General features: G+C 40.7%; 1 long non-coding RNA gene across 1 annotated transcript in view; it reads right to left on the bottom strand.

The window, feature by feature from the left end:
- Nucleotides 1-13,610, bottom strand: part of LOC117090993 — a 48,307-nt gene extending 34,697 nt beyond the window's left edge. The window contains exon 1 of the long non-coding RNA XR_004440197.1: nucleotides 13,471-13,610. This is a non-coding gene — a long non-coding RNA (uncharacterized LOC117090993). The remainder of the gene's footprint in view (nucleotides 1-13,470) is intronic.
- Nucleotides 13,611-22,561: the final 8,951 nt, after the last annotated feature.

Raw genomic sequence — 22,561 nt, 5'->3', positions numbered from 1 at the left:
ATGACTGCAGAAAAAATGGAAACAACATAATACTATTTCACTGCATATATATATCACATTTTATTTATCAATCCATCTGTGGGTAAATAAAATGTGGTATACACGTGGAATGGAAAAGTATTCAGCCTTAAAAAGGTATGAAATTCTGACACATGCAACAACGGGAATGAATCTTGAAAATTTTTTTTTTTAATTTTTTTTTTTAGAAGTGGGGTCTCACTATGTTGCTCAAGCTGTTCTTGAACTGCTGGACTCAAGTGATCCTCCCGCCTCAGCCTCCCAAAGTGTTAGGGTTACAGGCATGAGCCACCATACCTGGCCAACATGAATGAGTCTTGAAAACATGCTAAGTAAAATAAACCAGACAGAAAGGAGCAAATATTGTATGATTTCACTTATAAAAAGAAAAAGGTACCTGGAGTAAGCAAATTCATAGAGACAAGAAGTAGAGTAGAAGATACCAGGGGCTGGGGATTTGGTGCATGGAGAGTTATTGCTGTTTAATGGGTATAGAAATTGTATTTGAGATGATTAAAAGGGTCTAGAAATAGGAAGTGGTGATAGTTGCACAACAGTGTGAATGTACTTAATGCCACTGAATCGTACACTTACAACAGGTTAAAATGGTAAGTTATATATACACATATATATGTGTGTGTGTGTATGATATATATATTTACCGCAATAAAAAATTACCCCCTCTCCAAAAAAAATAAAAAAGATTGAAGCTTAAGCTTTCATGTTAAATCTACCCTGCTCCTTTTCTCTTGGACCACTCACTCTGAGAGAAACCAGCTACCGTGTCTTGAGGCCACCCAGGCAGTTCTGTGGAGATGCCCACATGACAAGGAACTGAGACTTTCAGACAACACCACTGAATAACTGAGGACTCGAGTTAACTGCCTTGTGAGCTTTCTGGAGGCAGGACTTCCCAGCCCATCCAAATCAGATGATGTATCCTCAGCTGACAGCTTGTCTATAACCTCATGAGACACCCTGACCCATGACCACCTAGCTAAGTTACTCCTGGATTTCTGACTCTCAACTGTGAGATAATAGTTTGTTGTTTTAAGTCACTAAATCTTGGAATAATCAGTTACATGGCAATAGATAATCAAATACAGTATAAATAACTCTCTAAATCCAAATTCACAATAATGTTGAATAATATAAATTTATAATGTTAGATAATGATAATTATCTAAAATGGACTGCTACTCCTTTCCACAAAGCAATTGGGGGAATCGTTAGCTACTGAGGTTAAGAAAAATGTCTATGTCCTAATCCTATTTCTATCCTTTCCTTGCTTTCATTTAGTTCTCTAAAATATGACCATCTTCTCTCAGGTTCCATATGGTTCCCTTTCCCACATTTGTTTGTGTGGGAATGGGTATTTTTATTCAACTGCAGAACATTCTTGGTATCTCAGCCTGCAGTAATTCAAAATTCATACGTCAAGTGCAGAATCTGTATTTCCACTGTATATTTAGAGCTCCAGATAGTACTTGGTTATTGCATCGACACGCACTAAATAGGAACTCCACAAATAACCCCTACTACCTGCTTCTTTTTTTTTCCCCTCTCACTCTTCCTAAATTCTGCCTATCTTTATTACAGTTATGGTAAAAGCAGTTTGTATAGATTGTATATAGCTGTGGAGCTAGTAACAACCACAACCACAGACATAACAATTGTACCAACCATTTCACCACTCCTCAATGTCTGATGGGTGTCTATCTACAAGCAACATATAAAACGGAAGCCCTGGGAATCTGGTTGATCCGGGAATAGCATTACCTATATGACTTTTGTTTATTTATTTGTTTTTTGTTTTGTTTTTTGAGATAGGCCTCTCTGTGTTGCCCAGGCTGTTCTCAAATGCCTGGATTTAAGTGATTCTCCTGATTCTGCCTCCAAGTAGCTCAAATTATTGACACTTGCCCCCACTCCCAGCTCCAACTATCTGATGTTGGAAGAATCATTCTGTGATGAAAGAAAGACCCAAACAATATCAAAAAACTGAGTTAAGGTGGCAAGACATGAGAAAAACAAGAGAAGACATTAGCAGAGGACAATGTTTGTAATAAAGTTCACAAAAATGGGTAAGGAACTATGTTATGAAGACAGGCATCTAAATCAATCCTCATGGGTGCCATGGCTCATGCCCGTAATCCCAACACTTTGGGATGCCAAGGCAGGAGGATAACTTGAGCCCAGGAGTTCAAGACCAGCCTGAGCAACACAGTAAGACCCCAACTTTACAAAAAATTAAAAAACTAGCTGAGCATGGTGGTATATGCCTGTAGTCTTAGCTACCCCAGAGGCTGACATGGGAAGATCACTTGAGCCCAGGAGTGGAGGCTGCAGTGAGCTATGATTATGCCACTGCACTTCAGCATGGACAACAGAGGGAGACCCTGTCTCTAAAAAAATAATTAATTAAAATAGTCCATAAATCCATAAATACTGAATATTTTACAGGGCATTTCTTTGCTCAAGTTTGGGTCAGGCTTTTATTTTTTATTTTATTTAGAGATGGGGGTTTCACCATGTTGCCCAGGCTGGTCACGAACTCCTGGGCTCAATCAATCCTCCTGCCTCAGCCTCCCAAAGTGCTCAGATTACAAGCGTGAACCACCATGCCCAGCTGGGTTTGGGTCAGATTAAGTTAGACCTCAGAAGGAATTGATACCATAGGACCTCCTATATTGTATTATGAAGTATTCTACTCTTTCTCCCTTGCAAACACCTCATGGGCATGAAAATGTCATTAGGTATTGGCATCCTACAGTCCTTTAAGCATTTGCAAAGCAGTGTAATGAAGTAGGAGGCAGTAGATAAGGGCCCTAAGTATCCTGCCTTCTCTAGCTCCACAAGGTGACCAGATAACCTTGGATATGCTTTTCACCTTTCAGGCCCTCTACTTTGTCTTCAGTAAAATGGGGTCATTCTACCCAAGATGTCTGAACTGGATCAAATGATCCATTGAAATTTCTTTCAACTATTAAATCTACAACTCTACAAGGTTGATTTCTGTTGCCTATAGGGTCCTGCCTAGGACAGTCCTAGGGAGCCATCCTAACATGGCCATGTAGATAGATTAAATAATTTTTTCATCTCCACACTGCATGTCCTCCAACCCAGAAGGGAAGCATAGTTTTTACTCTGAAAACTCAAGAATTGTGAGTTGGTTTAAGAGTAAGTGGATAGTGAGATTGTGAGCACCTATAGTCAGTGCTTTATTTCCAGACAAATTCTTATCTTAGCAGGAAAGTGGCCCTCCAAGGGATAGAAACCTGGCTGAACATCCCATTCAATGGGGAAGGGCAAGCCTGGAAACTCTGCCTAGAGCAACAAGGGCATTCACAGGAAACTTGGTTTGGGGAATATACATGGATGGTGTCCAGCTAAGAAGAAAGAATTTTCAGAGGCTAAACTATGTCACTTTCACTGTTTTGGCTGATTCTGATGGCAAATGAGGTTAACTGGTGCTCAGAACATCTTCTGGGAAAGTGAAACAGCAAGCAATTGCTTTTTTTTTTTTTTTTTTAATGAGTTTTTCCATTTCTCATTGAAAGGAAGAATTCTTGTATGGAAGTTCTTAACCAGCAAATGTGGGTAGATCTTGAAACCTGATTTGACAGTGCTCACGTCAGTGGCCTGGGGTTGATAAGTTCCCCCAGGAGGAATGGAATAATCTACTGGGAACTCCCCACCCCCATCTCTTGACCTTAAAGCTTTAAGGAAAATGAAAAGCAGCTTCTCTTTGACAAAAAGATTAGGAACCCTTGCTGTGATGTGTTACTGTTTCTTTAAAGCTTCCATGGAAATGAAAGATGTTCTCAAGCAAAGGTAGGTCAAATCTATTAAGAGAGTGGGTGAGGCGTTTCCCTCCTGAAAACTGGAGAATAGCAGAAAAGAACCTTTTCTGACAAACCAACAGTATCTTTTTGTTGGATTTTGTTTGTTTCACATTTATTTACTGAATGTTAGGGAGAAATACTTTAATTTGGGTATGAGAATAGCTAATTACTAGATGAAAAGAAGAAAGGATTTCTAAGATGGAGCCACACCCCCACCCCGCCTCCATAGCTTACACATTGTGTGAACTTGCCTTTGATCCCATCCCCCCTTCTTCAGCAATTCCTTCTCCATACTCTCAGCTCCTAAAAAGTCATCAGAAAGCTGAGCTCAGGGCCGGGTGTGGAGGCTCATACCTGTAATCCCAGCACTTTGGGAGGCCGAGGCAGGAGGATCAGAGGGAATCAGGAGTTCGAGACCAGCTTGGCCACCATGGTGAAACCCCGTCTCCACTAAAAATACAAAAATTACCCAGGCATGGTGGTGGGTGCCTGTAATCCCAGCTATTCGGGAGGCTGAGGCGGAACTGCTTGAGCCCAGGAGGTAGAGGTTGCAGTGAACTGAGATTGCGCCACTGCACTCCAGCGTGGGTGACAGAGTAAGACTCTGTCTCAAAAAAAAAGAAAGCTGATCTTCATCCAGTAACACTGGCCTTAAAAGGCATTTTATTTTTCTCCCCTGCTTCAAAATGGACCCTCTTACTAGAATTAGTTCCATCTTTGGAGGAGATGGGGAAAGAGAAGACCTGAGCAGATCTTTCTTCAAATTATAACCACATTTTAAAATTAATATGATACCTGCCATCTGCTTATTTCCTAGAAGCTGGGAAGATTCATTTGATATCCAAAAAGCCCTTTAGAAAACCTAAAAAACACATGTAAAGACCATGTAGTGATTTCCTATATCCAAGATTTCTGGTTTTGTTTTTTGTTTGTTTGTTTGTTTGTTTGTTTGATGTTCTCTGGACACTGGCAATGTTTTGGTCATATAGAGGAGGGGAAAATATTAAACCATTTTTATTTTAGCTGACCTTTACAGAGACAAGAAGTGATTTTGTTTGAATTCTCTGTTTCAGTTTGGGACACTAACAGCTGGGCAGGGATTTTGCTGAACACTTTGTGAGGTTTACACTCAACTTCCTTCTTCAGATTGCTATTTTATATTAAACCAATAGAGCACTGTTATCGAGACATCAGACTGCTACAACTTCAAGAAGATCCTAAACCAAGTAACTTTTTCTGGACCATGAATGTAAAAGTCTAATATATTTGAAAAACGCATTGTAGCTCCCGAGACATTATAGTGGGATGAACTAGAATCAGACTCTCTGGATTTGAAGAATCTTCCTACCACTTACAAATGCTGTAAATTTGAGAAACAACAGATGAGACAGGTTAAGAATACAGCCCGCCCTTCCTTCCTTCCTTCCTTTCTTTCTTCCTTCCTTCCTTCCTTCTCTCCCCTTCCTTTATTTTTCTTTTCTTTTCTTCTTTTCTTTTTTTGAGACAAGGCCTTATTCTGTCACCCAGACTTGAGTGCAGTGATACAATCATGGCTCACTGCAACCCCAACCTCCCGGGCTCAAGCAATCCTCCCACCCAGCCTCCCCAGTGGTTGGGACTACAGGTGTATGCCACCACCCCTGGCTAATTTTAGTATTTTTTTTGTAAAGAGAGGATTTCCGCCATGTTGCCTAGGGTGGTCTCAAACTTCTAAGCTTAACTGATCTACCTGCCTCGGCCTCCCAAAGTGCTGGGATCACAGGCATGAGCTTCTACTTCCAGCCTGGAAGAATGCCGGCTTTAATCCCAGCATTTTGAGGGGCCGAAGCAGAAGGATATTTTGAGCTCAGAAGTTCAAGACCAGCCTAGGGAATACAATGAGATCTAGGGAATACAATAAATAAATAAATAAATAAATAAATAAAACAAATAAAATAAGGTAAAATAATACAGGCTTTAGAGCTAGACTGCTTGGGTTGGAATCCTGATTCCTTGATTTACTTGGTGGATGATCTTAGGGAAATTCTTCAAACATCTGGGCCTCAGTTTCATGATCTGTGGCATGGATATCATAATGGCATCTATTTCTACATGTTGAGGAGACTAATACAACAAGTTGATACACATCAGACGCTTTGAACAACACTTAGCACAGAGTAAGTATTCCATAAATGTTTGTTATAGTGACGCTATTATTCTTTCCCAAATTTTTGCACTTCTGCCAAAGTAAAGGCAAAATCAATAAATAAAGGGAGCTAACCAAGAAAAACTCTGGGGAAAGTGCTGAATTTGGCAAAACTGGGAATCAGGTAGCTCAGATTCTTTGGCATTCTCTCTCCATTTTGCTGTCTCCTGTGAGTGTCCAAGTTCCTCCTGTAACACTGCATCCAAGCTCAAAATTATTTTCTGTGCTCCCCTTCACACCTACCCTCATCAATCAACTTTCACCCATGCCGGTTCTGTTCCCTGAGGACTTTTGCTCTGAATCAGATGAGAAAAAAATATCAATCAAACTTGTTTGAAGGTATTAATGAATACTGACAAGTTAATGTTATGCTTTTGAGATAGTCCATGTTCATTTTAAAAATAAAGATTACCTTATTACCAGGAGAAGCCACAAACCTGAATAGGTAACATGCAGGGTGAGTAGGTATGATATTTTGGGGCAGGTCGGATATTTGGTTCTCCGTGAATCACAGATAAGCTGCTATTTGGACAACCCACAGAGCTTGTCCTAGAGTTAACTGTTTAATACATAGGGTTATAGACAGACCTTGGGGCTAAAGTGGAACACACTGTGCTTAAACACAATGTTATTAGGTTGACAGGCATGGCATCAAAGCTCTAGTGCTACTGGTCCCACAGTTCCTAGGGCCACCGTCAACAAGTCATGACAAATTGAACAAGAAAAATCTTTCAGTCACATCTGATTTTCCTGAAGACACAGATATACCTGCCAAAGATGTTCCAGGCAAGAAAGCCAAGACTGCAGGATAGAGCTAGCAAATAGAAAAAAATGGCAAAGGCCCAGCACCAACTAGTATAGCTCTGGGATAGGTAGCTTTCTGAATTAGAAAAAGAGGCCAAGGGTAAGGGGATTTGAGTTCTAATCTAACTTTACTATTGGTCTTTAAGAAACTCATTTCACTTTATTTTTGAGGGCCCTAGTTGTAAAACTAAGGAAGAGATGATTGAGAGGACTATCTCCTCATCCTCCTCCAGTCAAAGGTTCCAATGGGATTCTGGGAAACCCTTAAAGCCCCACAGAACAATTTAAAGTCTACTACAATGGAAGGCAATGGAGTTTCTTAACCAATGGAAATTATGGGGACATGAAGATGCTGAGCTTAATCTAAGGGAGGGGAAAGTCATATGGAATAAAGCGGAGAGTAAGAAGATTGGATACAAGATCGCCAACTAGAGGTTTCCATAGCAAAAACGTAGTTGAATAAGGTAGGGTAGGCAAGTGACCCTCGGCACTGGCTGCCGCCTCAGGAGATTTTTTTCTTTTTTTAATTGACGTCCAGGCTTTATCCCAGAACAGTTATACGAAACTGTCTGGGTCTAGGGTCTAAGCTTCAGTACAAAAAGCTCTTCATGTGATCCTAATGGTGATCCAGTGGTAAAAACCATCAGTGTAGTTTTTCTTTTTGTTTTAACAACTAAAAGAAAAAACTGTATGTAAGAGACTTCTGAAGTTCCACTAAGAAAATTGCCAGCTAATTAAATAGGAGACAGAAAGGTCAAGAAAGACTCTACAACAAACTAAGGAGGGAGATTGCCTGAGAGAATGGCAAAGTCATGACAGAAATCTTGGAAATGGTGGACAGCAAATGGTTTTAAGGAGGAAAATGGTTTTCAATTGAATTGGATAGTAGGATATCTGAATGATTCTATCGCTTTACAAAGTAATGGGCAGCACCATTACAATTACAATTACATTATATTACAATTACATAATTGATCATGACAATTCAAGGGTCAATATAACCCTTGAGTTGACTATTCATTAGCTTTGTTCAAAGCCCAGCTGAAACAAATTGCTAGTGAAAAAAGATGAACTAAGAGGACGCCATATACTCCACATTTGTTTTGTTGGCTTGTTTAATTTCTACTGGAGGTTATAAATTCTTTGCATGTTTATGAAAGCTTTGGACCTAATTCTCAGAAAAATACCACTAGAAACGTACATATAAAGTTTTGTACGGAGCCCACGCTAGAATGTCCTCTTTTTAGAGGAACTAAAAGGGGTACCAAGCCCAACAAAGTTTTTATTGTTATCATTATTATTATTGTTATAGTTATTTTAAGATGGGGAATTACAGACAGAAGGGAAATACAGGTAGGAAACGTTAGTTAAAACAGGGGTGCATTATACAAACAGCTTTTTTTTCTAACAGTGAAGTCACTGTTGAGTCTCAAGAGGAGGCATTATGTTTCCTAAATGCTTTGGAGCATTTCATGTGTTCTCCTTGTTCTTTACTCTTTGATTAAAATGTTAATGTATTATGTGTACCTGCCCTTACAGCATCCTGGCAACCACTGGAAAACAGACCAGCTCATGACAACTATCTGCATTTTTCATAACGCCTAGTATTCTCTACAAATAGGATTTCAGACTCCAAAACTTTTGATTTAGAAAATGAAACAGCTCTTGTTAATTCTAATAGAAAAAGGCAGCTTGATTTCCAATGCTCTGTTTTAATTTGGGTTTTACCAGCCAGTGATTTTATTGAAAGTGAAATTCGTATTCCTGTGTAGCTTTAGCATCTCAACTCTAAAATGGGAAAAATCACAGTTTCAGTAACAGAATTGAGAATGAGGTCCTGGCATCTTTCTTAAAAGGAATTTGGATAAGACTTCTCGGTAAATGCTCACAAATTACTTACACCGTATGCCTAAATACACACAAACAGGTTTAGAAAACCTGGTTGATTCAATGAAATAATTAGGGATGTGGAAAATAATAGGGCTTCTTTATGAGGTTCTTATCCATATGGCCCACATTTGCTCCAAGGCAGTGAAGAAGGGAGTAGGGGTGGTGTCAAGGTCATGACCAAGATGGAATTCATGTGCCCAAGTTCTTTTTATCTCCATGAAGAAGTTCCGCAACTAGAGATGAGGAAAATGGACTCAGACTGAATCTGAAGAGCTTTTCATCAGACTATGGGAGGGTAAAGACGGGACAGCAGAATCCCTGCAGCTTACTTAGAGTTTGGGCTCGGTTCTGGCTTACATAGGGTTTGGCCAAACTTTAGTAGTCTATCAAACCTGCAGCTTACCCGGGTCGCAATTGAGGTGAGCCCCAAAACTTCACAAGGAGCATTTTGAATCCATCAGCTGAATTAAAAAAACAAACAAACAAACAAACAAAAAAAACCTGAAGTGTAACCCCCTATGGGCTTTACCCTAAAGAAAATAATGGTTTGTAAGACTAGACATGGCACTGACTCATAACCCACCTGAGTTAACTCCCCTCACATTGACAGAAGAGAACTTCTTCATATAAAAATACTCTTGGCCAGGTGCGGTGGCTCACTCCTGTAATCTCAGCACTTTAGGAGGCTGAGGAGGGTGGATCACCTAAGGTCAGGAGTTCGAGATCGTGGCCAATATGGTGAAACCCCTGTCTCTACTAAAAGTACAGAATTCAGCCAAGCATGGTGATGTGCGCCTGTAATCCCAGCTACTAAGAAGGCTGAGGCAGGAGAATTGCTTGAACCCGGGAGGCGGAGGCTGCAGTGAGCTGAGATCGTGGCATTGCACTCCAGCCTGGGAGATAGAGTGAGACTTCATCTCCAAAAAAAAAAAAAAAAAAGAAAGAAATCTCTATGGGAATGTTTTGTTCTCTTATACTTAAGGGCTTGCCCACATTAATCTACACCAGGACACAAATTTATCAATAGCTGGAGCCTGGATTTGAACTCCAGCCAATTTGGTGACAATCTAAAGCTTACGCTGCCTGTAGTAGAGAGGAGACAATGTTAGCATTTCTGTGTTGAAGCTTTGAACCAGAGGATTGACATTAAGTTAGTCTGATACTGACCTCTACATTTCTTCAGACTGAAACTCCCAAATGAATCAAAAGACAATGCCTATGTCACTGCTACTGTTATTTCTGTTAGCATAACATCTCTGATGCATGTTTGCATGCTTTTAGACTGTTGTCCTCTCTGGGCCACTCCAGTGGCTGAATCAATGGCAGAAGTTCTCAGAGGGAGTGGCCTTCAGATTGCTGGCCAATAGAAGGAAAGAGGAGACAAGGAGAAGTCACAGATAGCAACTGCCTCTGGCACATAGCAAAACAATTTATCTTGAGATCAATGTATCAGCTAGCTGCATAAATTACATAAATTATGTCCTGGTTGTCCACATCATCTTCAAAACAATAATCACAAAGATAATAATAAGAGCTAGGACTTAAGTGTCCAGCAGTGTCCTAAAAGTATTCATTCATTTAATCTTCATAACAACCCCATAAATATTGCTATTATCCCCATGTGAGGAAACTGAGGCACAGAGAGGTTAAGTAATTTGTCCACATTAGGCCACTAGAATGTGGCAGAGCTCAAATACTAAGAATGCATCCTGTTGACAACATCACGTAGGTACCTGTGGTTGGCAGGGTAATGGCCCCTCAAGGATTTCCATATCCATAATCTGTGGATATACTATATTACACGCCAAAGGAGAATTAAAGTTGCAGATGGAATTAAGCATGCTAATCAGCTGACCTACAATAAAATTAATGTGGATTTTCTGGGTGGAATCACAAGGGTTCCTTAAATGTAGAAGAGGGAGGCAGAAGAGTCAATATCAGAGTGGTATAATGTGAGAAAACCTTGACTGGCCATTGCTGACTTTGAAGATGGGAAGAGGCCATGAGCCCAGCAATGCAGGCAGCCTCTAGATGCTAGGAAAGTCAAGAAAATAGATTCTCCCCTAAAGCCTAGAGGAAAAATGCAGCCCTGATGACATCTTAGTTTTAGTCCAGGGAGATCCATTCTGGATTTCTGACCTCCAGAACCATAAATTTTACGTAATAAATCTGTGTTGTTTTAAGCCACTAAGTCTGAACTAATTTATATAGCAGCAATAAGAAATTGAGGCAGTACCTTATTCATAAGTTACTTTGGATAACATATAATTTTTTAAGTGAGAGCTAGAAGGCATCTTTAAAGTGGGTATAACTTAACTATTCTAACTTTAGCAGTGAATGGAAATGAACTTTCTGAAAGTCATCCTCTCCTTGATGCCTAAAATTACATGATTCAAAACAAAGATTCCTATGAGTCTCTCATTTGAACAGGCATACAAATGACTTAGAACAAATACAAGAGCATCTTGCCTATAATACTGCATGTGTAGTAATGGATTACCTTGAGTCTAGGTTCAGCCTACACTCCCAGGAGCCTCTCAGAACTCCATCTTAGCCAGGTTCCTCCTAAGGACAGGATGTAAGAAGGAGGCAAAATGAGGGGCCTTGGCATCATGTAGAAGTGGGCTTAAATCCAGCCATGCCACTGACTGGCTCAACCTTGAAAAGTCTCCTCACCTCCCTGAACCTTTTTTTTCTTTGATTCTTTGATTATAAAATCAAAGTTTGATTTGATTATAAAATCAATGATATTCAACTCATGAATTCAAATTCAGGGTATAGACAAAGTCTTCAACACACTTTAGTTCCTCTTCCTGTGCTTTCCTCCATTCCTTCTGGAGTCACAGCCAAGGATGATCATGCTTTTTTTCTGGTCAAAGAGTGAAAATTCTTTTTGTCTTGTGCAAACTCAAGGCAGAAAGTATTGTTATTTCGTAGGAGGCTGAAAATTCACAGTAATTGGAGAATAACATTTAAGATATTTCCTTTGTCCTTTTTTTCTGTTTTACTTTCTCCTTTCTTTTACAACACAGGCACTGTTCCCTTGGTATTTGCAAATTTACTTTTTCACTTCTGCAGATGTAGGTGGATCGATTCAAGAAGAGAAATGGTAGCACAAAAGAGAAGAATTTTCCCAGTGCAGAATTCATTTCAGAAAGGAGTGTTTTTCATAATTAGCTCAACGTTTTAATGTTTATGAAGTCCCAGACACTGTTCCATGTGTTTCACATGTGTTAATCCAGTTAGTCCTCACAACACCCTAAAGTAAGTACTTATATTAGTAGACAAGAAAACTATGAGGCACAGAGAAGTTAAGCAAATTATCCAAGGTCACATAGCAAAGTGGCAGTATTAAGATCTGAACCTAGGCAAATGTAGCTTCAGAACGCAGGCTCTCTAACACTTCAAAAACTTATTTACCTCCTTTTCCCAGGAGCTCATTCTGTAAAAATTGAGCAAGATAGATGAGAAAAACACATATTAGAAGAAAATGAATCATGAAGAGCATCTGAAATAGGTATGGGCCGGGCACAGTGGCTCACGCCTGTAATCCCAGCCCTTTGGGAGACCATGGTGGGCATATTGCTTGAGCTCAGGGGGTCGAGACAGCCTGGGCAACATGGTGAAACCCTGTCTCAACAAAAAACATTAATACAAGAATTAGCTGGGTGTGGTGGGTTGGGAGGCTGAGGTGGGAGGATGACTTGAGCTCAGGAGGTGGAGGCAAAAGAGAGCCGAGATGGCACCACTGCACTCCAGCCTGAGTGACAGAGCCAGACCCAGTCTCAAGAGAAAGAAAGAAAAAAAAAAAAAGTTAAAGGAAAAAATTAACAACAAAAAAAAAGTCTCCAACTGATAAGAGATCAAATGACCCCACTTAATTAAAAAAAATTTAGAAAATAAAAAAGAGAAACAGGTATGGAGCTTACACCATTGAAATCTGATGCTGTTTTCAAATACTCATAATAGAAACACTAATGTCTTAAATATGGAGAGGTAACTCACTCTGACCAGCCTTGTTTTTCTAAGTAATGGCGTCAGAAAGCCAACTGAGAGTCCTGAGAAAGGGTTTGGGGTTTGCTATTAGTTCCCAGTGCTAAAATTCCTGCACCAAAAACAATCTCAAGATTTCAAAGGGTGGCCAAAATATCAAGCCTGCTTTCTCTAAGGGAGAAAATATTTGCATCTCAAGGAGATGAAGTGGACATTTTCTCAGCTGAGTGTTTGATAGTGTTTCTTTACTGGAATTAACTACATGTCTTCTTCGAAAACCACACTTGTAGGTTGTTTCTGTTTTATGTTTTTTTTTTTTTTTTTTTTTTTTTTTTTTTTTTTTTGAGACGGAACCCAGGCTGGAGTGCAGTGGCGGATCTCAGCTCACTACAAGCTCCGCCTCCCGGGTTCGCGCCATTCTCCTGCCTCAGCCTCCCAGGAGCTGGGACTACAGGTGCCGCGGCACCACGCCCGGTTAATTTTTTTTTTTTTTTTTTTTTTTTGCGATTTTAGTAAAGACGGGGTTTCAACGTGTTGGCCAGGATGGTCTCGATCTCCTGACCTTGTGATCCACCCTCCTCGGCCTCCCAAAGTGGTGGGATTACAGGAGTGAGCCACCAAGCCCGGCATTTTTTTTTTTTTTTTAAATCTAAAATAAGGCCACTAGTACTACTTCCTTCCTCCCCTTTCAATGCTAATGGAGAAGAGATCAACTCATTTAGTTCTCTGACTTACCTAGAAGCTGAGCTAGGATTCGAATCCAGTTCCCTGACTCCTCTTCTGGTTCTCCAGCAACTCAGCCACATGGATTCTTTCTCTTACACACAGGCTCTTTTTGGCCACAGTAAACACACTGACCTTTGAAATATGGAAAGAAAAGCGCTTTGAAATAAAACTGGCACAAACAGCAGTCAGACAGCCGTCATCTGGAGGCTGAAACAAAGAGGAGCATAGTTTTCAAGCTGTCTTCGTAATTACACGAAGCAGTTATCACTCAGACCCCAGTCTGCGCATTGCCCCCCAAACAAACAGCCCAGGGCTGAGAGAGCACATAGGCCACTTTGTTGCGCCAGCATGCTGGGGAGTGGAGAGCCCCCCCAGCTAAAATCACATGTGGCTTGGAGTGTTTTCCAGGACTTCAGGCTTTTTCCTTTCTTCCTTCCCCATTAAACCCCTCTGCTCTTCTTGGCAAAGGCCTTCAGGTGAGGTAAGCGCCAATTAACAACAAAGAGCTTGATGTATTTCAAGTTTATGGCTTTGAGCTGGGTTCTCATGAAATATATTCTCCTCTGATCCAGAAGCCTTGATGGGCAGAGAGCAAGAATTCTGAGTGTGGTTGAAATTTGGCTCATTTTTGCTACTGCCCTAAAAGTGATTTCCCTTTTGGGGGTTTGCTCAAATAGAAAGCAAGGAAAACAAACCCAGAAAAGGGCAAAACCAGTTCTGAAAACTTCAGCTGCAAAGATAACTGGAGCAGAAGGCGCAGCAAATTGGGTTTTCTGGGGGGAAAAAAAAAAGTGATCTTAAACTTCTTATGGGTTCTTTGGAAATAAATATAGCCAGACTTTGGAATGAGTAGGAGGGATGAGAATATCCAATCCAAAGGATCTCTAAAGCCTTTTCCAGGTTCCAAATTTGGATTTGATTTTTCTATCCTGGGACTGGTTTTAATCATGTTACAATCATTTGAGTGTTATCATGTCAGTTTATAAAAAGTATTTTTGTGAATTGTTTTTAGGCTACAGTGATATGAGATCTGACCAATAAAACGATCTCATTGGACATCTCAGAGCCTTTAAAGAGCAAGAGGTTTGGCAATAGGAACATAAATAGGTTAAAATACATTCCAAAACAATTCCTCTAATCATTAATTGTACTCCATTGTTTAATATTTTCAGAGCCTACTGAATTTAGCAAAGGGAATGACAGATGCATATTAAAATGCATGCAAATGCTACACACAAGCCACATTTTAATATATTGTTTTGCATTCATAATTTTAGTCTTGTGATTTGTATTTTCATTTGCTTGGGAACAAAGACTTTCTTCTTTCCCCACTTGGGAAACAAGGCAAGACTTGTTTCTGCCAGCATCTTAATAGTATTCCTGAAAAAGCAGCAAACTTAATGGTTCAGGAACTACTCTCAACCACCTGCTTACTGGCCCCTAACAGGGGCTGCATTTACAATGTATTGAAAAAGTGAAAATATGCAATCAATCAGTTGCTTTGTTGCAGAATGGCAAGCAATCATATTTTTGTTGTATTAAAACTGAACAGGATCCTTTTTAAAAAAAAATCTGAACTGCTTAAATGTACAGCCTCTTTTCAGCTACAGGGTGTGGCAGAGTGTTGTGCATTCACCAAATTTCATTCCTTTTTAATCTGGGGACACATACAGACCATATTGCTCAGCTTCCTCTGCAATTAGATGATTTCTGGCCAATGGAATGTGGGCAAAATAATGCTTACAATCTCCATCCAAGTCTAGCCCCTTGAAACTATGGTGCGATTCCCTATACTTGTGCTTTTCCCTTGCTCCTGACATTCTGGCAAGATACAGAGGATCAGGTGGAGAGCATCAAGGGCACTAGAGGAGCCTCTTGATGATGGGAGGCTGGGTTTTGGAATAAAAAGCATAGAACAGAGTCTCTGACCCATCTGTCTCCTCTGACCAATGACTCACAATAAACTATGACTCTTAATCATGGTGTGGTAGTCAATCTCCAATGGTCCCTCTCTGCTGGTATTCATACCCTTGTGTGTCCACCTCCTACATGCTACCAGGATCTGTGTGACCAATGACATATGGTAGAAATGATGGGATGTTATTTCCAAGACTGAGCTATAAAAGACTGCAGTTTTCATCTTGGGTGCTTTCTCATTCATTCTCTCTCTCTTAGATTACTCTCTCTGGGGGAAGCCAGCTGTCATGTTTTGAGGTCACTCTAACAGCCTGTGGAGATGCTCACATGGTGAGGAATGGGGACCTGCCTCCAACAGCCAGCAAGAAATTGAGGCTTGCCAATAATCAGATGAGGAAGCTTGAAAAAAAAATTTTCCAGCCTAGTTGATCCTGTAGCTCCAGTAAATTGTTTGAGTACCACTTTGTGAGAAACACTGAGCTAGAATTACCTAGCTAAACTGCTCCTGGATTCTTGACCCCCAGAAACTGTGTGAGATAAATGTTTGTTGTTTTAAGTAGCTAAGTTTTAGGGTAATTTGTTACACAGCAATAAATAGTACATTACTATGAACAGGACTGTAAGGTTCTAAAGGTGAAGACTTTGGTTTGTTCTTGAAATTTCACTGCCTAATGAAGTACCTGGATGACAGCAGGCTTAAATAAACAATGAATGTGTTTTCGGTAAGATTTATAATGTGGTTCTTTACATATGATGTGCAAAGTCAACATGTTAGAGCAGCTACCACTTTAAGGCTAGACGGTGAGGTTACTATAGCTCCTCCTGGAAGATGGGATCAACTGCACCTAGATTCAGAAAATGTGATTCTAGAATCACATTTCTATCAAATACATAGATTACAGTTTCCCAAACGTTTGTATAAAGAGGAGAAAAACTCAGCTATCTAGTTGTTTGTGTTTTCAGATTATCACGCTTATGCTTGTATAGACTAGGTTCTCTTCTAATAGCTACACGTGTTAATTTATTTAATCCTTACAACAATCCAGTAAAGAGCATGTTGTTATTCTTCTGATTCTAAAGATGAGGAAACAAGCTCTGAACTTGCATATTCCTAGGATCTTGAAGTTACCCATTATACTCCATTGCCCTCTCACTTTAACTCATCAAAGAGAGCTGAAAAGTACAGGAAATGGTCACTACATGGATGAAGTGGATGAAGAGATAGCCCTGTAAAAATAGAAAAGAATAATTAAAACTTTTAGGTTTGACAAACCCAGGAAGTGCTATGATCAAAATTTATGAAATCCTGAAGGACATGCATTTATTTACCCAAACTGATACACATCGCAGGAATGGGGCCCGCCTTGATGTTTATTAGAGATAATTTAGGAGAACCTGAATGTATGCTGCTTCCAAATGATTGGATATACATTCTGCCTTCATTCCAGCTGCATAGAGACAAGACCCACCATCCCAGAGGCTGCAGTGGAGAGGAAAGAATATCTCAAACCACAGGCAACCACCTCCTTGCGGCGCAGCCAAGAGCGGTATGCTTGGCCTCCCTGCTAATTAGCAAAAGCCCTCACCAATTGCTTCCAATGCTTGAAAATCAACGCTAGCCTACCAAAAAAAAAAAAAAAAAAAAAATCAGAACTGGGCCAAAGAAGCACTGGGAATGAGTAGACATCTCTGTGTCTGCCTCTCCTGATAGCCCCGTTCTTACTTGTTTTTCATGGGAATATGTGTGTATGGTGAGAACTCAGGGTGTGTAGTTGCCACAGGCAGCTTCCTCCGTTTTCTTAGCTCTGTGTGTGGGAAGGAATGGAAGTTGCTGTTTACAAGGAACACTGCCAATGGGCTAATGGGAATTTTTCATGACTTTTGGATGTTTGCAGAACTGAAGGCTTTTGAAATCTGATTTCAAAGCTGACCTAAAGTCTTGGTGACACAGATAATGACCTGTGGAAAGAGGTAATCATGAACACAGAAAATCCTCACTTACTCCGTCTTTTAGGAATTTTGGTTTACAAGATATGCTCCTCTTAATTTTAGGTAGTAAGACAGATTGTCAATCTATAACAGTTGGTGTTAGGCAGAGTTTTAAATTTATCTTTCCCTTCATGGGGCAATGAGTTTGCCAAAGAAATGAATGATGCCTTAAACTGTAGCTGGGAGAATATTACAGTTGGGTAGAATAATACGCTACAAAATGTGGAAAGACTGTTTACATAGGAAGAAATTGATATGTCAATTACAAGTTACTCTCCATAATTTATTTAAGCAGGCCCTCAAGGGTCTAATTCTCACAGGGACCGAGTTTGAATTCTTATACTTGAAAAGAAAAATGAATGCTTTATAATGTTCCCCAATTCCGAATGTTCACATATTATGCTGGTAATTGTTTTCTCCCAATCATTCTGAATTGATGAAGTCTCACTAGAGAAATGAGCCTGCATTTATATATCTTTGTAGTCCTTTCCAGCTGTGGCTCACAAAACCAATTACTTGGCATTAATTCATCACATATAGGCTTTTCCATTAGAAAAAGGATACTTTTTTTCAAATTGTCAGTGACTGTCATTGTATAAACAAATTTAAAGTCTGCTAACAAATGAATCACTAATGTGTAAAAGACCTTGTTCAGGGCCATCACCAGAACGAAGGGGCAGCTTTAATGGATTCCGGATATTCTCCTACACTTGCCCCAGTATGTCACATGTGTTTGATTACCATCCTTTCCTTTCATTAGTTCTCTCATGCCCACACTAGGGATTACAGAAGCTGGATTTAAAAACTGCCATTGGCTGGGCACAGTGGCTCACATCTGTAATCTCACCACTTTGGAAGGCCAAGGCTGGAGGATGGCTGAAGCCCAGGAATCTGAGACCAGCCTGGGCAACATAGTGAGACCCTGTCTCTAACAACAACAACAACAACAACAAAAAAGCCAGGTGTGGTGGCATGCTCCTTGTAGTCCCAGCTACTCAAGGGGCTGAGGCAGAATAATTTTTTGAGTCCAGGAGTTGGAGGCTGCAGTGAACTATTTTTACATCACTGTACTCCAGCCTAGGTGACAAAGCAAGACCCTGTCTCTGGAAAAAAAAAAAAAAAATAGAAGAAGGAGGAGGAGAAGGAGAAGGGAAAAGAAAATTGTCATAAACATTTTCTTTGGCTTTTACCTGAATTTTCTCCTTTTGCTTGGCCTCAATTGGTAACCCTGCACTCCAGTAATGACCTTCACCCGCTTCGCATGCATTCTAAGCTGACTTTTGATTCAGATTCATGCCACCCTAGACTCTACTTGTCAGTATAGGGAGTTTATCAACCTTTCCTGAAGGACTGAATCCACAAAGAAACTTAAAAAATAATTATCAGTTCCAGGAGCTGAAGCTAGGTTTCCGGGATGATTACCAATTCCTCTCCACAAAGAATGCTGGTTTTCCTCAAAAATCAGTGAGCAAATTTGATCACTGGCAGTAAGTTGATTTTTGGTATAGTATCTCTTGGGGTCTCCATAATTCTCAAAGAAAGATTTTTTTTTTTTTTTTTTTTGAGACGGAGTCTCGCTCTGTCACCCAAGCTGGAGTGCACTGGCCAGATCTCAGCTCACTGCAAGCTCCGCCTCCCGGGTTCACGCCATTCTCCCGCCGCAGCCTCCCGAGTAGCTGGGACTACAGGCGCCCGCCACCTCGCGCGGCTAGTTTTTTGTATTTTTTTTTAGTAGAGACGGGGCTTCGCCATGTTAGCCAGGATGGTCTCGATCTCCTGACCTTGTGATCCGCCCGCCTCGGCCTCCCAAGTGCTGGGATTACAGGCTTGAGCCACCGCGCCCGGCCAAGATCTTTAAAAAGAAATACTTCATGTATCCATTCATGTATTTTTTAAAAGAGTGGTTATAACAGGAGGGAGAAAGTGATTGCAGGTGAAATAAAGAGCTGTCAAGTGGACAATGAATTTAAAGAACGGTGCCAGGATCTCAATGTAAGCTCTATTTTAAAATTTATACATATAAATATCCAAATACCTATTTTATGGAGAATCAGGTCCTCCTCTGTCCTCTCCTGATCATGTAACTTGACTGGGTAACTTGCAGGCTCTGCACCTAGGGCAGAACAATTCAGAGGGATTTCATGGATTCACAATTGGTCCAAAGTATACTGCTTTCCACTATACTGGGTTCTCATTCTTTCATTCATTCAACTTATATAGATGCTGTTGATGCCTGGCCACATCCCCTTGTCCTTGCCACTTGAGTGCATGCCTGTGGGACTTCTAACTGTCAGAACCTGCATTTCTTTGCCTGAGTCCTTTCTCTGGCCCCAAAGTTGCTTGACTGCTCCATGGAACGGCTGAAAGCGCTGAGAATTAGCATCCTCCCACCCTACCCTAGAAGCCCTCAAGCAGTGAGAGATGGAACTGGTATGTAAATATCCACTGAATGGGATAACTCTGGAGTGTGTGTTAATATTGGTTACCCAGTAAGACTGAGCTCCAGCGGCCCACTCTTTCCTGACTGCCTTCCCTTCTGTGCTCACTAACCCACTTTCCTACTGTACTGTCATCTTTATCTCCAGAGTAAACTTCTCATACTTGAGCCATTGATTTGGGTCTGCTTCTGTATACAACTAGGATACAACTAACCAGCATTTACTGAGCTTCTACTGTGAGTTCAGTATTTAGTTGGGGAGAAGTACATCTGAATGAATAATTCCAAAGTGATAATTACAATAGTAGATACCACACAGGGTTTTTCAGAGCATGCCAGAAGGAATTCACCTGGTTTGGTGAGACTTTAGGGATAGAGGAACTGGGCAGAGATGTGAGGTCAGATAATTGTGCAAAATCACTGTTGTCTTTACATCCAGCTGCAGAACCTGTAGACACTTCAAAGTCATCATGTTTCAACTGAACACATGATCACAACAAACTTTTCTTCTTGTGTGTCATTTCCTGATTAATGGTATCTTCATTCACTTAGTTATTCAAATTGGAAATATTTGCATTATCTTTCTGATCAGCCACGTCACAAAACTTAAATATGTCTTATAAAAAAATTAACCCTACACAGCTCAGTGTCACCTCGATGATCACACTGGTCTGTTTTCCCAAGCATGACAAGTACATATTCTCCTAAGGGAATATAACATTCTTATGTCCCTCGCAACATGAGCAGCCCTCAGCAGTCATGTTTTGTGCCCTATAAACCCCTTCTACTGAGCCACAGATGATTATGCCACGGATTGCCACCTTCCACATGCACAGCAACCCATGGACTGGCCAGTGACCTATTAGAAAGCATGGCATGACGAGATGGGATGGGCCCATTGGACTCTTTCTCTTGGAATTCCAAATAGTAAATACTGAGAAGATGAGGCAATAGAGTGGGAATTAAAGCAAAAGAATGTTGTGAGACAGAATCATGGCCCGGAGGAATGATGGGAAAGTGAAGTTCTAAGGGAGTAAAAATTTTGAGTTGGAAGAAGTTATGAGGGAGATACAGAAGACAGAGGAAGCCAGTGAATGAGAAGAAAGGTGAGAAGCAGGTGCAGAAACAGGCCGATGAAATGCCGATGGTGGACCTCCCAAGTGAAGGTGCTGGCAGCCTGGCTCCTCTGTGATTCCAGCTCTTCCTGTGGCTGGGTTTCCACACAAATACCCTGTGTGGATGTCTATCATTGTTATGATCACTCTGTAATTATCCATTCACACGTGGTTCTCCCCACCTGAATACTGAACTCACAGTAGGAGCTCAATACACAGGTGCCTTTACAGTCAATGAATACTTTGCATATTTATCCTGACAACAAACCTATTATTTTTACCATTAACAACACTAATAGAGAAACTCCTAACTTTTCCCTGCCCCCTATCCTGTTTGTCTCCTACCAAATATCCCATTGCCATCTGAATGATCTACCTAAAATGCAGATTTAATCACCTAACTCCCCTGTACTTCTGCTCTGTATTCACAGGGCACCGAAATAGGTACATTCTCTCTACCTTGGTGTCTTGCGCCTGCTCTCGTCTCTGCCTGAAATTCTTTCTCTCCCTTGACTGCTTTACCTGTGGTATTGTCTACCTATTTAACTGTACATCATTCTACAAGATCTGATCTAGATCTTCATCTTGGAAGCCGTCTATGGCCTCCTCCCAAGGAGAACTGAGCTCTTCTACCTTTGCACCTTTACTGTGACGGGGGCTATTTTAAGCAACTGTTTGTTTATTTTACTTATATTTTTATCAGTATTTCTCCAAATACGATTCAAAGCACAATTACTTCAGAAATACCTGCCTATCAAAATGCAAATTCTTTGTCCTCATTTGATTTTATTTTTATTTTTATTTATTTATTTATTTAATTTTTGAGATGGAATTTGGCTCTCGTCATCCAGGCTGGAGTGCGATGGTGCGATCTTAGCTCACTGCAACCTCCACCTCCCGGGTTCCTTGTCCTCATTTTAAATAGGCATCCCTGGGTCCTCTGGGGTTACTAAAGTTTGGAAACCACCCCACTGAACTTTAAACTCCTCAAGGGCAGGCATCATCTATTACTCTTCCTTGTATTACCTCTATCTGGCACATGGTAGGTAATGAACTGAAAAACAGTTCATTGCTTTTGAGCCACGGGTTAGCCTTCTGTAACTCCTGCTATGTGTAACCTTTAAAAAAAAAAAAAAAAACTGAGACAGGGTCTCACTCTGTCACCCAGGCTAGAGTGCAGTGGCATAATCACAGCTCAAGTGATCTCCCCACAGCCTCCCGAGTAGCTGGGACTACACGTACATATCACCATGCTCAGCTAATTATTGTATTTTTTTGTAGAGATAGGGTTTTGCCATGTTGCCCAGGCTGGTCTCGAACTCCTGGGCTCAAGAGATCCACCTGCGTAGGCTGGGATTACAGGCATGAGCCACTGCTTCTGGCCTTAGGTGTAACTTTTTACGAATGCAGGAGCTCAGAATCCAGCCTTTTTCACCACCCTATCTATCCTACCCCAGCTCCTAACCCAGGACCCTGGCACGTGATGGGCACGTAATAAACACTTTTTCACTGACTGAAAGAAAAGATGGTCTACAGAAGCTGTGTGCTGTGCAGCAGGGCAGAAATACAGCCAAAGCATCAATAAGATTAGCACAAGGACTGTTCAGTTACTCAGGAGGAGATGCTAAGGAAGAGCAAGAGC

Source organism: Trachypithecus francoisi, unplaced genomic scaffold (genome assembly GCF_009764315.1).
Source record: "Trachypithecus francoisi isolate TF-2019V2 unplaced genomic scaffold, Tfra_2.0 Lachesis_group11, whole genome shotgun sequence".
In the NCBI taxonomy this organism is placed as follows: Eukaryota; Metazoa; Chordata; class Mammalia; order Primates; family Cercopithecidae; genus Trachypithecus; species Trachypithecus francoisi.
This window is presented reverse-complemented; position numbering and strand designations above follow the sequence as displayed.